Here is a 15,582-nt window from a genome sequence, read left to right on the forward strand (position 1 = left end):
TTAAATAAATTACCAGAAGCAAACGAAGGTGGGCTCGTCCGGGATTTGAACCCGGGACCTCTCGCACCCTAAGCGAGAATCATACCCCTAGACCAACGAGCCACAGTAACGTAGCCCTTTAATTCCGCCTCAAGGCTCACGCACGTCACTAGGCCACGTCACTAGGCGTTTCTAAGAAACACGAGTTTGAGTGCCTTCTACCGGCAGAAATGCGTGTCTGTTTCCCCAGCGAGCGCGTGCCTGACGCAGCGGAGGATTTATCAGCTGTGGTCGTGGGTCCAGACCAGGACAGCAGCGGGGGAGCTACGTCCACTTGGCCTGAAAGTCTTCTGACGCGCTGCCGAGGACAGGGGAGTTCTGTCAGAACAGCCGCACTGGTTCCCTCGTCCTGTAGCCACTGCTTTAATGCTTAGGAGGCGGGCAAAAAAAACGACCAGCAGGCCCCAGCGAGATTTGAACTCGCGACCCCTGGTTTACAAGACCAGTGCTCTAACCCCTGAGCTATGGAGCCCTCGCGTGTATGCTGCTCCTCTATCTTCCCTGTTATAGTTGTTTTCAGTAAGATTACTGTGTTAAATGGCATTTTGATCCAAGCAAAAACTAAGATATGCTGCAAAATTGAAATCTTTCTGTGTCCTGTCAACCACTCCAAAAGACTCTGCTTTGAGCAGAGTCACTACTAGACTGTCTTCTAGTCCCTTACCTTTATAGTCGGCTGAGACATTGCCTTCTGTGCCTCTGCTGCCCAGAAAGGATGCATATGCCAGAACTCCAGATACCTGGGCACTCGAGAGACCCACCTGAGAATAAAAAGGCGCATATAGAGGGTATCCGACAGGCAGGGAGGTTATGGTGCACTCCCTTTCCTTATATGGTGGTGAAATCCACAGAGAAGGTGGGAAGAGGTTTACCACGCGGTTTTTTGTCTTTTCTGAATCCCAGAGCCCCTAACTCTTGCTTCTATGTTGGAATTATTGCCTCTCAAAGGTCCACGGTTAGGAGCAAGCAGGAAAAAGAGGTGCTAGAGAGGGAAATTTTAATCTTTCCTTAAAGACATATGGGTTTGCATGTATCCTTGGTATGAATAATACAATTTTTTATAAGGGATTTTGTTTTCACTTTTTAGAGATCCTGTTTTTATAAGCTAGTAAACAGGAACTAAAAATTTGTTTAACTACAAAAAAATCTTGTACTTATTTTTTACTGCAAATATAGCCATAGACTAGAACATTGTGGGGGGGGGGGGGCGGGGGAGGACTGACTCATGCAAGCCCTAGAAGCGAACCACTTTTATTTAGTAAGGTTTAGATTCTCTGACCATAGGCCTGCTCGTGTACTCACTAATTTTTAATGTCATTTGCCCAAGATCATTAAGTCTGCAAGAAATGTGAAAGTTACTGTGCCCTTTAAATTCCACACCTAAATACTTAACAGACATCTCCTAAAAATAAGAACTAAGAATAAAAGCATAACTTCAGTACCATATCAGACCTAATTAACAACATTTATAATAACTCTGTAATTTGATAGTCCATATTTTCAAATTTCCCCAACTGGCTCCCTCCAATTTGTTTTTTAAAACTAGATTCAAACAATGTTTCTGGCTGCTTTTAGTTTTAATGTTCCTTTAGTCTCTTTCCATTTGAAAATTCCCCTCCTTTCAGCCTTTCTTTTTTCATAACAGCTCTCTTATAAGTCTCACATTTTGCATGCTAAGTCGCTCCAGCCGTGTCCAACTCTTCAATCCCATGGACTGTAGCCTGCCAAGCTCCTCTGTCCATGGGGTTCTCCTGGCAAGAATACTGAAGTGGATTCAATACTCCCACTGGGTTCAACCTATATATTTTTGTCAGGAGCACTACCTCACAGATTTTTAATAGTCTAAGGAACCAAATAATTTTCCAGAACAGATTGTCTAGGCTGTAGACAAAATTAAATTTCTAAGTGCTCAAGTAGAAAAATGAGGTCAAATAAGATTATTTTATCTATTTGCATGAAAATGCATCATGTGCCATTCAAGGAGCTTTTTTTTCCTCCCAAAAAAGAGACCTCCTTGATCTCCTTGGTTGAAGACCCTGCATTTTCAGGTTCACTGATCCTAAAGTACCTTAAAATGTCAAGAATTTATATAGAAAAGTAGGCACAATTAAGAGCATCCAATCAATTATTCATCTTAGCAGCATCCAAGTACATCTATGGATAGACAGACTGGTTTCTAAGGTACATAGATTATTTATCTAGAATATCAAGGAACAAGGCTTTGCAAAATTTTAGCAAAATAAAAAAAGTTGTACTAACCTCAACTTACGCTTTCTTAAATTTATTTTCTTTAGTTTCCCTAGATCTCTGACCCTTGGGAAATTGAGGCTACACTCACTCTGGTGTATCAGTTACTACTCGTGTTACCACCTAATGGTGGTGTGTATGTGGGTATTCATTCTTCTAGATTTATATTGTATGTTTTATAGGAAGTATCTTCTTACACTTAACTGCAAGCTTGCTACAAGCAGGGATAATAACCTTATTTATTTTCTGCACAGATTTATTTGGTGGATGTGGAGTGGGTTGTAATGTACCTTGAACAACCAAAAGAAGATTCTATTCCTCAGTTTCACAGTGCTTCTTGGTCTGTGTTCTCCATTACCTAATCCTAAGTGCCTAAATCCATTATAATTACTCTTGTGTGTTCATCAAGAAGCTGCCCTCTGAGTACTTGGATACTCTGGAACTGGAGTCAGAAGCTGGGCAAGGTAGTAGAGAAATCAAAGAAGAAAATCAAGTGTACATCAGATTTTATCTTCTTAAACCCAAAGCATGCCTGCCAAGTCTCTTCAGTTGTGTTCGACACTTTGCAACCCAGTGGACTGTATCCCACCCAGCTCCTCTGTCCATGGGATTCTCACTGGAATGGGTTGCCATGCCTTCCTCCAGGGGACCTTTCCAAAACCCAAAGTAGCCAGACTATTACAATATTTTGTAGTGACTGAGTTGGGGGTGGGGGGTGGAGGAGAAGGAGGTTATTGCTACCAGCAGGATGAATAGAAACAAAGAAAAAGGAATGCCTCATAAATTTCTTCTTTCCCTTAGGCTGACCATGTTCAGGGTTACATTTCTTTTCACCTGAAGCTTGCAGAGGCAATCAACCTGGTGAGATTGTTCCCTTTTGTCCCACCTCTTCCATCAACTTCAGTAAACATTATAAAGACAAATACAAATTTAAAATAAGAGGCTTAATTCTTCCTATTGAAAATAAGGGGAAAGATCTCCTTTCCCTTCTCTCCTTTTTCTTTAGAAGTTCTTTTATTTCAAAGTTAGTTATTTTAGAAAAGTTGTAAGTGTAAATACATCACAGTATTTTGTATTACTCTGATGGTCAATGTACTAAACACATGAGACCATGAAAAAGCTACTAAATATTTAACTAGGGACTCAATAAATCCTGAAAAGACTATCTGATACATCCATCAAAAGGAACATATTATTTACCAGTATTTAATTATTAGTAAGATTTTTGTGGGCTTTCCTGGTGGCTCAGATGGTAAAGGATCTGCCTGCAGTGCGGGAGACCAGGGTTTGATCTCCTGGAGAAGAGAATGGCTACCCACTCCAGTATTCTTGCTTGGAGAATTCTATGGACAGAGGAGCTTGGTGGGCTACTGTCCATAAGGTCATAAAGAACTTTTAGTGAGATTTTTAGAGCACATGCAGATGGGAGCCAAGCTAGTAATCAGATGGCTTTCTACTGGAGCTAGGGTGAGAGACTTACATTGCAATGTAGTGCAAGTCTGGTGGGAACTTGAAAATGCCCTAAATAGAGAGGACAACAGTTGAAGCATAGATTGGAAAATAAAGTACTTGTAACAATTCTCTAACTTTGGGGGAACTTATTAGGATTCCAATTCATGGGCCTGAGATTCCTAATAAGTTACCAGGAGATGCTGATGCTGCTGGTTCTTAGACTATACCTTGAGCATCAAGGCCTTAAAGTAAATCTTCCATTTGTGTATAAATTTTCATCATTTAGGCTATTGACAAGGTATGGATAGCAGGAAATCCAAGGTTAAATTCTCCTGTAATGTTGCAGAATGTTAGCGCCTAAAATACTAGTTAATACTAGCCTAAAATACTAAAATACTTACAACACTGAAAACTGAAGGAATAGTTACGTGCCAGACAAACATCACACTTATCTCTATCAGGCATCTTTCCAAAGGGCTTCAGATACTGGTCAATCAAATATTTGGCAAGGCTGGCTTTCCACTAGGAAAGCTAAAACTTCTGACTTCAGATCTCTGTCAGTCTAACAGATGATCCACTTCTATGAGGAACAGATCAAAATACTTCTCTCATAGAAGAATCCAGTGAGTTTAAGGCAAACAATGAGTGCTCCAGCGGTAACAGGCGACTGAATAGGGGAGGCCATGCACACTGGTTAGTAAAGGAAATTCAGAATGGCATGTGAGACTGTGGTACTTTGTCCTGATAAGAAAATGCTTTGAAGCTTGTCAATTTGTGGAGCCTGAACCTGCAGTCCCATAGAATCAAAGGGACCTCTGCTATAATGATTAAGTTCTTTCTTGTTAACTAGTCCCTTTCACTGCCCTGACCTAGAACTAAAAAACAAATAAATAATCAAGGGTTCAGGTCATTTCCATCTTATGAGAATCTCTGTACTTTTTTTGGAATCCATATTTTTAAAAAGAAGTAAAAACATTTACAGAAGCTGTGGTTTATTTAAATGTGTGTGTTTACCAAATTAGCACTGAGACCTAAATATGATCTCACTTAATCTTCTAATCAAAAGCCTCAATATGAGATTTCCCAGGACCAATCCATAGACCCTGAGTTTCTCACCTGGTTCGCTACTAGACAAAATAGTTCGATAAATATGTTCAATACTTGTTCTCTCTTCCTCCCATCCATCCCTACATCCTTTCAGGTAGTAAAGAACCCCAGGCCTTTTCTGTCTTTCAAACTGATGCTTCCTTGTCTTATGCACAAAGTTTATTGCACACGATTTCTAGGCTCTCTCCAATTTGAGATGAGCATCAGTCTTCCCACTGCTTGTGACCTGTTGCAAAGAAGCGTGTACTACTCAAGGCAATAAGGTCACACACACTTTTTGCTGAGGGTCCTCAAAAAGCGTGGAAACACAAACTGAAGTTTCTTGAAAGTTGTCCACTTCAGCCCAAAGGGGCTGGAGACAGGTCCTTGAGCTCCTCCATCTCCAGTGATGTGGGGCATAGAAGCCACACCTTTGCCGATTCCACTAGATTCGCTGGCCTTTGCTTCTCACCATCTCCGAGAGACGGCCACGCTCGTGACTCCAGTACCTTCTGCAGAGAAAGAGGACTCGGTGGGAACCCACGAGTTGACACCCAGTTCCACCCTAGGAGCTCAGATTGCCTGTCAACTGGGAGCAGAGAAAGGGAACGAGAGAGCGAAAAAGAGCGATCAGGAGGCGTCTAACCCGGTGTGGGAGAGGGATGAGATGAGGTGGGGGGTGGAGGGGATTTGACCCAGAGGGCACCCGGATTGGCGGCAGTAGGGAGCTGATGGGGAGTGCGAGGACAGCCCGCCTCTGGCCTTCTCTTCCCAAAGTGGCCCCAGCTTCTCCCACCTCCTCCTTCCCGGTCTTGGTTCTACGTTCATCCGGGGCTCCCTGAGCCCTATTTCCAATCAGCCTTTTTAGAAGTTCTTTTGTGTTCCTCGCTCCCCACCCCACCCCGCTTCCTGGCATCGAAGATGGGAACCAGCAAGACCTTCGTCCCAAGAAAATACAGAGAAGAACAATTTTGCCTCTGTCGATGGGCATGAGTTTGAGTAGACTCCAGGAGTTGGTGATGGACAGGGAGGCCTGGCGTGCTGTGATTCATGGGGTCGCAGAGAGTCGGACACAACTGAGCGACTGAACTGAACTGAAGCAAGCCTGACCCTGACCCCGACCCCTCGGGCCACCGGGAAAGGACCTCGGAGATCTCTTGGGCAAGGGCAGGCAAGAGCAGGGTGTGGTTTTTTGGAGTGATGGAGGCGGGGAGTAAGAGGAAGTTAGGAAACTTTAATTAGACTCTAGGAGAGTTTCTGCATCCAGAGACCCAGAAATGGCCAATCAGAAACAGCAATGAATAAGGTGACTTGTAATCCAGGGCTTACTGCGGAGCGCAGATCGTTGACAGGTACGCGATTCCACTTGGGTGCTGAAGACCCCTGGCTGGGAGCACTTCTGAAACTTTTCCTTCCCCTCTACGCCGTTCGAAAGAAACGATCTGAAGCTTAGTAGCTCCGGATCCCCCATGGAAACCCGGACACACCCCTCCCCGGTGTGGTAAAGTTCTTGGATGTAACCTCCCTCTGGGAGTCACCCTGGTCCCTCTGTAAGGGAAATTGTTCAGAGGCAGCAGTGCGCGTGTGCGTGGGTCTACCCCAGAGTGCTACTTTCAGGAAAAGTAGACCAATCTCTCTCTCTCTGACTGAACCTGCAGGGAATGTGACCAAGGATTTTCCTGTCTATCGGCGACAGGCTCGCCAGATCTGTCAACGGAAGCGAACCTCTTGCTTGATCTGATCTCCAATCTCATTCTCTCTGTGACTTTCACAGCCATAGACCAACGACCCAACAGAGGAGAGTTTCTTAGTCTTCTGAAATCACTTGCAATAAGTCGCCAGTGAGATTTCCCACCTCCTTTCTGCGTGGAATTGCCTCGGTTAAAGAAAAGGTCTTTCAAGGAAATTCGCGCTAATAATCATTGACCACTTTCTAGTTCACTTCTCAGGCCTGTGAGAATACAATGATTTCTCCTCTCTCCGAGTTTGCTCGAGTCCTTAGGGATAAATGAAAACACTGTGGGAAATTCCACTATCTCAAGAAAATTCAAAATTATGAGCACGTGTACTGTAGTAAACAGCTCTGGGATGAGATTTGCTCACAACATGTGGTAGTGTGGCCGAGCGGTCTAAGGCGCTGGATTTAGGCTCCAGTCTCTTCGGGGGCGTGGGTTCGAATCCCACCACTGCCAACGGTGTGTTTTAGTATAGCTGTAAATCAGAATTAGTATAACTCAAGCTAAATCCATGAAAACCTCTGGCAAGAATTTCCAGAAAACCTTTCAATCCTGCTCTGAAATACTTATTTCAAATCAGGTTAGCACGGTTTCTTCTCAACATCTCCTGCTCATCTTTGCTTGTATCTAGGCTTTTGTATTCTCACAACAGGGAATTCTTTCTGTCCTCCTCTTATAAAATCCACGCTCACATTGAATCTTTCTCATGACCTGGCTTAGGCACCATCTGGTAGGAAAGACTTCCTAGATAGTGCCCCATAGCCCCCATCAGCCCTGGTTTGGGAGCCAACACTGGTTTAGGAGCTGCAGCTCTGTGCTCAGGAAATAACCTGCACAGACTTGATTTGGTTTTAATTACATTACCCTTGTAACTGAAGATGATGAATGAATGCACCCATGCAGAAAGCCATTTCCTTCCAGGCTTCCAGCTCTCACTCAGGCATTATTGCCTTAGGGTTGGGGCAGGGCAGGTACATGGTTCTTTTGAATTTGACTTTGCAGGTGGGTTTTTTATTCCAAAACTCTTAAAAGCTGATTTTTGGATGACTCTGGGTGTCAAGCCCAGTGGAGTGTTCTGTGAATGTTGGCTTAGCCACTGCTTTGCCCCTTCTAAGTGAATTCACTTACCTTGCAGACTGTCCTGGTCTCTGAATCACCCAATTGCAATGCCTGTTTAGAACCTAACTCAGTGTGGGGAAGAGGAAGGGATACACTCAGGGTCTATTTAGCGGTGCCCTATCAGAATGGTTGTCCCATTGCCCTTCTCAGCCCTTTCAGCCCCTGTTATCCCACAGGCTGTACAGCTCTCTCGAGAGGTACAGTATTTCCCTGCAGTGCCTTGAGGCATGAAAGGTACAGAGCAGAGAACGAGGACTCTGCATAGGAACCAAGGTCTTGGGATCTTTTGTGACACATTGATTCTGCCTTCCTTTTTATGTCATTCCCTCTCCTCAATCAAAATTATCTTCTGTGTCCTCGCGGGTCATCTCCTGTTTCACTGTGATGACTCCTCCAGATCAGTTCCTTTCCTTTTTATCCACCTCTCACTAAAAAAAATCTTAAGACACCTATGTTCTTCACACACACACAAACACACACACAAAATGATCATATTTTTGTGCTTTGTGAAGAGGGAAAAAAAAATCCTCTAAAATCTTCAGTTTACAGTTTACTCTTGGTGTTGCACATTCTATGGGTTTTGACAAAATGTATAATGATAATATATGCACCATCATTAAAGTATCATAGAGAATAATTTCACAGGCCTAAAAATCCTCAGTGCTTCCCCAGTGCATTCCTCCCTCCCCTATAACCTCTGACAACCACTGACCCTTTTATCATCTCCATAGTTTTGCATTTTCCAGAATGTTGAGTATTTGTCATTGTTGTTGTTTAGTCGCTAAGTCGTGTTGGACTATTTGTGACCCCCATGGACTGTAGCCCGCCAGGCTCCTCCATCCATGGGATTCTCCAGGCATGAATACTGGGGTGGGTTGCCATTTCCTTCTCCAGTTGAATATTTGGAATTATACAGTATGTAGCCTTTTCAGATTGGCTTCTTCCACTTAAACACATTTAAAGTTCTTCCATACCATTTCATGGTTTGGTGTCTCATTTCTTCCTGGTACTGAATAATATTGGATTGTGTAGATGTACCACAGTTTTATTTATTTACCTATTAAAGGACATCTTTACTGTTTCCCAGTTTTGAAAATTATACATATATAAAGCTGCTATAAACATTCATGGGCAGGTTTTTGTGTGGACATCAGTTTTCAACTCATTTGAGTAAGTACCTAGGAATGTGATTCCTGGGTTGTATGGAAAGAGTATATTTAGTTTTGTAAGAAACTGTCCAAATGTCTTCCACTGCAGCACAGTGTATTTTTAAACATCATTTGTAAGGTTAAACCTTTGGTTTTTAAAAAATGTCATTTATATATGTAGCATATTTTGGAAAAAAAAACTTAAAGTATACAGAACACAATTTACCCACAGATAAACATCTTTTGCTGTATTTCCTTTGTTCCAAAAATGAATGATAAATTTCTAAGAGCAGGAAAAGAATACTTGATGAAACACCATGTCTGTAGTATGTGTTTTTTTTTTTTAAACACTGTGTTTTTTTAAGATTCCTGATTTATAAGGCCCAATTGTACTACTCCAGAAAGTAGTGACAATTTTACGAGAAAGTCTTTGTCACTGTATCCTGGCCAGTACTAAACAGTAAACACTGTGTAATTTGGTGGTGAAACAAAATCCCCTAGTTTGTATTAGTATTTCTTTCTTATTATTGAGAGAACATTCCCACATGCATATTTTGCTTTTTGCATTGCTTATTCTCGACATTGTTTCTTCACACTCTTTTGAAGGACAGATATTTCTACTGTATTTCTCTTTAAACTCTGAATTGCTTAGCATAAATTATTCATGGTAAGGGAAAATTGTAGGGCTGGGGGAAGGGGTTGAGGGATATTACCCAATATTCAGTTAAGACTAGCTGGTCTTCAAGATTAGGAGAAGCCATTCAAATCTAAAAGGGGTACCGTTACTTCATGCTGCTGCTGCTGCTGCTAACTCGCTTCACTCGTGTCCGACTCTATGCGACCCCATGGACAGCAGCCCACCAGGCTCCTCTGTCCCTGGGATTCTCCAGGCAAGAATACTGGAGTGGGTTGCCATTTCCTTCTCGAATGCATGCGTGCATGCTAAGTCGTTTCAGTCGTGCCCGACTCTGTGCGACCTCATGGACAGCAGCCCACCAGGCTCCTCTGTCCCCGGGATTCTCCAGGCAAGAATACTGGAGTGGATTGCCATTTCCTTCTCCAACTGTTATTTCATATCTCCTCAGTAAACCGAATCACCTTTAATGCATGATCACCGAGAGGACACATAACATTAAGTTTTATGGTCGGCAAAAAGTTGTTCTTTTGTTGCCTGAAAATCGAATTAAATATTCCACAGTTATTGATTTAGGAGATAAAATCTAGTGGAACAGGAGACTGCAACGAAAGGGCAAACATTTCCTCTCGGCGGAATCGAACCAGCGATCTAAGGATAACGGAAATTTAATTACTATTGCAGTCCTCCGCTCTACCAGCTGAGCTACCAAAGGGTGCATCTGACGCCACACAGTGTCGATTACTGAGCATATAGTAACTGAGCCATACAGTACTGAGCCAGTGAGTGGCCTAGCTTCTTTGTATTTGAAGTTCGGGCTTAAACCGGAGGTCAAGAAATCTCCAGAGAGTTGAATCTAGGATAAACTGAATCCTGGAGTAGCCTGGGGCAGAAGGACACAGAGGCTGAGTCCGAGGAAGTAAAAGAGCAGAAACCGCCCGGATTAGGGTGTATCTGCATAGCTTCTAGACTGGGCTGTCCCAGAGTAATCGGCAAAACAGTTCTCGCTCCAGAAGCAAAAGAAACACTGGGGAGTCAGGCAGGTAACAAGTGGGAAAATGCGCAGACTCCACGCTCCAGCGGCAGCCGGAGGATCACGGTAATCTGCTGGCCGAGGTTGATTTATTCTTGACCTTAAACGCTGTTGTGTGGACTCCGCCCATCCTATAATCTTTCTTCTCAAATCTTCAGCAGATAATTTCCCCTGAACCTTTACACACTGCTTTTTTCTTTCAAGGGTCAGTGTAACAAAGAAAAGCGCAGGAAGCACCACTCTCATTTGGTGAAGGTACTCTTTCCAGGCCCCAGCGAGATTTGAACTCGCGACCCCTGGTTTACAAGACCAGTGCTCTAACCCCTGAGCTATGGAGCCAAAGCGCGATATGTACCTCCCCGTCCACTTCCCCTAAGTTTTGATACCTGCAGCTAAATGACATCTTTACATAAAATTTAACAGATATTTTAAAATTAAAAGGAATTTCTTTTGAAGGAAGCGCTTCTTTATATACGAAGAAGAAGTATGTCCTTGACTAGGCCCAAACAGGGAAATGTAAGTCCCTGGAAGAGCACTGGAAGTGCCCACAGTGCGTGCTCCTCAGTCTCGGGCCTGACAAGTCACCGAACTTGGGCAACCGCAGGGCCACCAGCGCAGCCCTGAGATAAAGTAGGGTGGGTGCGCGTGCGAGAGTCGGCATCACGTCCTTGTCTCCTATCTGCTTGGATCCTTGTAAAAGTAACTGCTACAGCTCTCGTAGGCTTTATTAGGGTTTGTTCTTGTTTTGAGAAAGGCGGACTTCTCGAAGCCCAGAGCGTGCCCGAGGTGAAGACATTCAGGGGTCCAGGCCGTCCCCACCACACGATCTTTCAGTGGAACCAGGTTCGGTCTTAGTCAACCTGGGTCTGAGACTCCTCCAGGTTTCCTGAAGAAGAAATAGACTAGGAGAGTAGTAACCTTTCCCTCGGTCCTTTAACACTCTCTGCCAACAGCTCGGAGTCTGAGCGGCAGCTGCTTCTCTCTCGGTCTCAGAGCTCTTCTAAATACCCAACCCGAAGTCTAGAATCAACAGAAAGTGGCGTTGCAGAGAAGGGTTAGGAAGGGGGCGGTCCCCTTCTTTTCTCTCGCATCTTAGCCCGCCCAGCAATCTGGCGCGGATACTGAGTCCCGCGTTCGTTGTTTATCAGGTTTGTGCCCTGAGCCAGGAATATGCTCGGTGCGCGGTGATCCGTGTGACCAAGGCAGGCAAGCTAGAGCCCAAGAGCTTCGTTCCCCAAGCAGAAGAGACTGCGGAGTAAGGGCAGCGCTCTCGCTTCCCATTCCACGCACCACTTTCTGGGTGCTGGAGAAGCGGGCGAGGGTAGGCTTCGAAAGGAGAGGGTATTGGAAATGGTCGGCTCTTCCCGACGTTTGCCACCTTCCGTGCGCCCTTGAAGAGTGCCTTAAATCTAGATCTATAGTACAAAGTTCATTAAAATAAGCTGAAAGAAAACAGCAAGAGCATGATACAGGGTGTGACATAGTGGGCAGGCTGGGGCAGTGGTTCTAGGATTTGACCTCCGCAGTGGCGTGGTATCGAGTTCCTCAGCTTTAGACCCTGGGCGGGAAGGCTTTCGATGAAATCAATGTGGTTTTTTGTCTTTACCTGTCCTCTAACTCCAGGCCACCGGCAGGGATGTTTGTTCTAACTCTGTAAGAACTCAGACCCTCGCAAGAGAGTCCACAGGTGGACTAGCAGCTCAGCCTGTGTCCCTTACTGAACATTTCTGCCTCTGGAACGCTGTGGCTCAGGTTTCCCTGAATCCGCACGTTGATGCTCCTGAAATCTGGAGGAAATCACTGGGCTTAGGAGAGAAATCAAAAATGGTCTTCATACAGTGTGATGCAGGGAACAGAATAAATGAATATACTTAAATAAGAAAGCCCGGTACGCAGGTCGGCTCGTTGGTCTAGTGGTATGATTCTCGCTTTGGGTGCGAGAGGTCCCGGGTTCAAATCCCGGACGAGCCCCAGGGTATTTTGTTTTTCTCTTTTCCCCATCTTTAAAGCTAAATGAAGCCAACACCATCAAGCCTAGATCCACTTAGGTGAAGTCCCTTTCAACCTTGACCTGATTCAAGGACTTCGTTGTAGACAGAGGCACCTCGTTCCGCTGTGCAGATATTTTGTCAGGAATATCTTGCTCAGGCAGAGCTTCTGTCGGCACTTCGAGCGGGAACGAAAACTAGTGCGCTTCTCATTCGTCATTCACACGGAATAGAGTGGTACCCGGAGGTGTGCTGGAGCTGCAACGCCTGACAGAACTCTCTTCCTGAGGTCCTAGTCTGTCTTCCCCAGAGTCGCAAGTGCTGTACGCGGTCTTCCCAATAAATAGGGGCTCCGGGAACCCTTGGGCTCAAAGGGTTCAGACATCCATGCCGTCCAAAGGGAGTACAATTGAATTATTTTAAGGCGTTATTTTCCAAAACGCAGTATAACATGGTGACAATTGTCTTGCCATTTCTGGCAAGAGTCCACCAGACTCTTCAATGCACTTTGATTGCTCACTTGGAAAACCAGCAGGTTATAATGTGAGGTGTCTACTTGTGACCTTAGGGTGTGGTTGATACCGATTTGTGGAAGTCGCCGAGACTTAGAAACCACTGGTATGATAGGCCTTCAAACTTGCCTATCTTCCTAAACTGCTTATACAAAGGGGATCTTTGACAGGATTTCTGTCTAACTTGATCATATTTGCAAGTTTCCTCTCTTAGAAAGGTTTTGTGTCCAGGCAAGAATAAAGAGTTTTGTGATTGGTGATTGGAGGGAGGGGAGAAAGTAGAATCTGCCAGGATGTCCTGACAGATTGACCCTCCCCTGAGAAAGGTGATGTATCCAGCCTGGGCTTTAACGTGTTTGCTGAATGACTACTGGTGGAGATGCACAGTGAGAATTTGGATATAAAATTTTGAGATTAAAATATAAATATAAAATATAAAATTACATTAATATTAAAATATTGATTATTAATATTATAATTAATAAAATATTAATATAAATTATATTTATATTAAAATATTAATATAAAATATAAAAATCCTGAGATTCAAGAGAAAGATCCAAACCAAAGAAAGAAGTTTTATGAATAAAAAAACATAGAGCAGTTAACAGTGATGTGGGTAAGAACCAAGAGGAAAGAGCAATTATATAGAGAAGAAGAATTTAAGGACTGGCTCTGGTGATCATTAGTGTTTAAAAATGTGAAAAGAAAATACCAATGAGTGAAGGAACTAGAGAAGGAAGGCTCATGACAGTCACTTGCTCTGATGGCTTATTTATTTTCTTAGGGCCCACTGACAATCTTTACCAGCATTTAAAGCAAAAAGTTTGGGGGAGATGACAGTGCTGCATGGAATGAAGAAAGAGGGCAAGGTGTAGACACATAAGTAAATCTTTCTTCTTAGAATCTTGAGTGTGAAGGGGAGGACCTAGACAGTTCACACATTTAGCTTAGAGGTCTTGGGATAGTTTCACAATTATTTAATTGTCTACTCGAAGATAATCAGTGGGTCTTTTGCTGCCCTGCCCTGAAACCTGGGCAAAGGAATGTTGGGTTGCCAAAAGTGCACTCCTTGATCTTGGTATGTTCTGACTCTTAAGGGTTTTTATCAGTAGCACAGATGAAAGTGGCATCTGTGCCACTTTACTCCCATTATCCTCCTTCCATCCTCCTTCCATTATTATGGTAAGAAGCAGAAATACTGGCTACAATCAAGACAAGGAACTCGTCAGCACTTGAAAAAAAGGCTCAGAGGAGCAAATTAAAGAATACCCAAGTGGCTTGAGGGGGGAGAAGAAGGAAAATTAGTTCTGAAAAGCAGAAATAGTTTAAAATGATCTTATGTGGGAGAGATGTGGGGATTTCTTATCTCAGATAAGATCTTTTGACCTTTGAGAAAATAATGTCCATTGGGAACCAGAAACAGAGCACCTGGCTAAAGATTCAGTGGGTAGTTTTTTCTATGGTGGTGGAAATTGGGACCTTATCTTCTGGGCTCTGCTTGAGAGGAGCAGCACCAGCTTCTACAGCTAAGAGTCTGAGTTCAGAGTTTATTTTACTGATGACACTTCCAACAAGTAATTTTGCTGCTTGTTGGGGTTGAGACCCACTATGTCATCCTCACTGCTAAGGGAATGTTAGGAGTCACAGAGAACGTCTGGAAAACTTGTCAAAGTCTTTACTGCTAAAATCCTTTCTGTATTGTCAGATCTTGAAATACTTCCTATAGCTGCAATGCATTTTTTTTTTTTTAAGATGGGGAACCCAAGGGAAATATCCATATGCAAAACTTCACAAAATCATGGTTTTCCTGGAATGAGCATCTTTAAGGAAGGACTTGACTATGTATGTATAGCTACTGAACTCAACTGCCCCAAGGCCCACTCGGGAGCTCAGCCATAGACTCAGGGCCTGTACAAACTTAGAGCTGCTTAACTGTCTTCCTCACCTCCTATGGTACCTATAACTATCATACTCCTATGCCAATATGGGCCTTTAATAAGCTATTGTCAACACAATCCCCTTTGAATTATACGAAAGCAACCCCAGCAAATCACTATTGAGCATACTTACTTAACACTTTTTCATTTCTTATGTAATTTTTCCCTACAAGAAAAAAAAAGTAATGAGAATTTGCTATGTTCCAAATTACCAGGTACTCTTCTGGATGGCATGGAAACAAACTCAGATATGACCCAGTCTCTGTCTTCAAGAAGTTTGAAAAATAATGGGAAACAGGAGAAATACTGCAGTTTATTATTGCAAAAGAAATTGTATCATTTAGGATTCAATCAAAGTGGAAGCATCACTACTATAAGTAGTGATGAATAAGAGATTTATTATAATTCTGGGAATTGATGAAAAAGTTTATGTTAAGCTCTTGCTTCTAAGACTAGTGTTGGGCCTGAATCTGTAACCCTGGGGGTGAACAGGTAAGGACAAGTGGGCATTGAAGTGAGGGGAAAATGATTCAAACTGACACAATGAAATCCATAAAGACAAAATGAAATAAAAAGGGCAAATTGGGACCTACATCTCTCTCTCACTGTTTCCAACCTTGTTGATGTGGGAAATCTGCAGGAGAAGCT

At 43.4% G+C, this 15,582-nt stretch overlaps 5 non-coding genes across 5 annotated transcripts; 2 read left to right on the forward strand and 3 right to left on the reverse strand.

Moving 5' to 3' along the window:
- Positions 1-30: 30 nt before the first annotated feature.
- On the reverse strand, positions 31-102 carry TRNAP-AGG (transfer RNA proline (anticodon AGG)). Its single transcript has one exon. It is a non-coding gene; the product is annotated as a tRNA-Pro (tRNA).
- Positions 103-438: 336 nt separating this feature from the next.
- Positions 439-511, reverse strand: TRNAT-UGU (transfer RNA threonine (anticodon UGU)). The gene has a single exon. It is a non-coding gene; the product is annotated as a tRNA-Thr (tRNA).
- Positions 512-6,934: 6,423 nt separating this feature from the next.
- TRNAL-UAG (transfer RNA leucine (anticodon UAG)) lies at positions 6,935-7,016 on the forward strand. The gene has a single exon. It is a non-coding gene; the product is annotated as a tRNA-Leu (tRNA).
- Positions 7,017-10,760: 3,744 nt separating this feature from the next.
- Positions 10,761-10,833, reverse strand: TRNAT-UGU (transfer RNA threonine (anticodon UGU)). The gene has a single exon. It is a non-coding gene; the product is annotated as a tRNA-Thr (tRNA).
- Positions 10,834-12,393: 1,560 nt separating this feature from the next.
- On the forward strand, positions 12,394-12,465 carry TRNAP-UGG (transfer RNA proline (anticodon UGG)). Its single transcript has one exon. It is a non-coding gene; the product is annotated as a tRNA-Pro (tRNA).
- The last annotated feature ends 3,117 nt before the right edge of the window (positions 12,466-15,582 follow it).

This window comes from Dama dama, chromosome 12 (assembly GCF_033118175.1).
Source record: "Dama dama isolate Ldn47 chromosome 12, ASM3311817v1, whole genome shotgun sequence".
NCBI classification, from domain to species: Eukaryota; Metazoa; Chordata; class Mammalia; order Artiodactyla; family Cervidae; genus Dama; species Dama dama.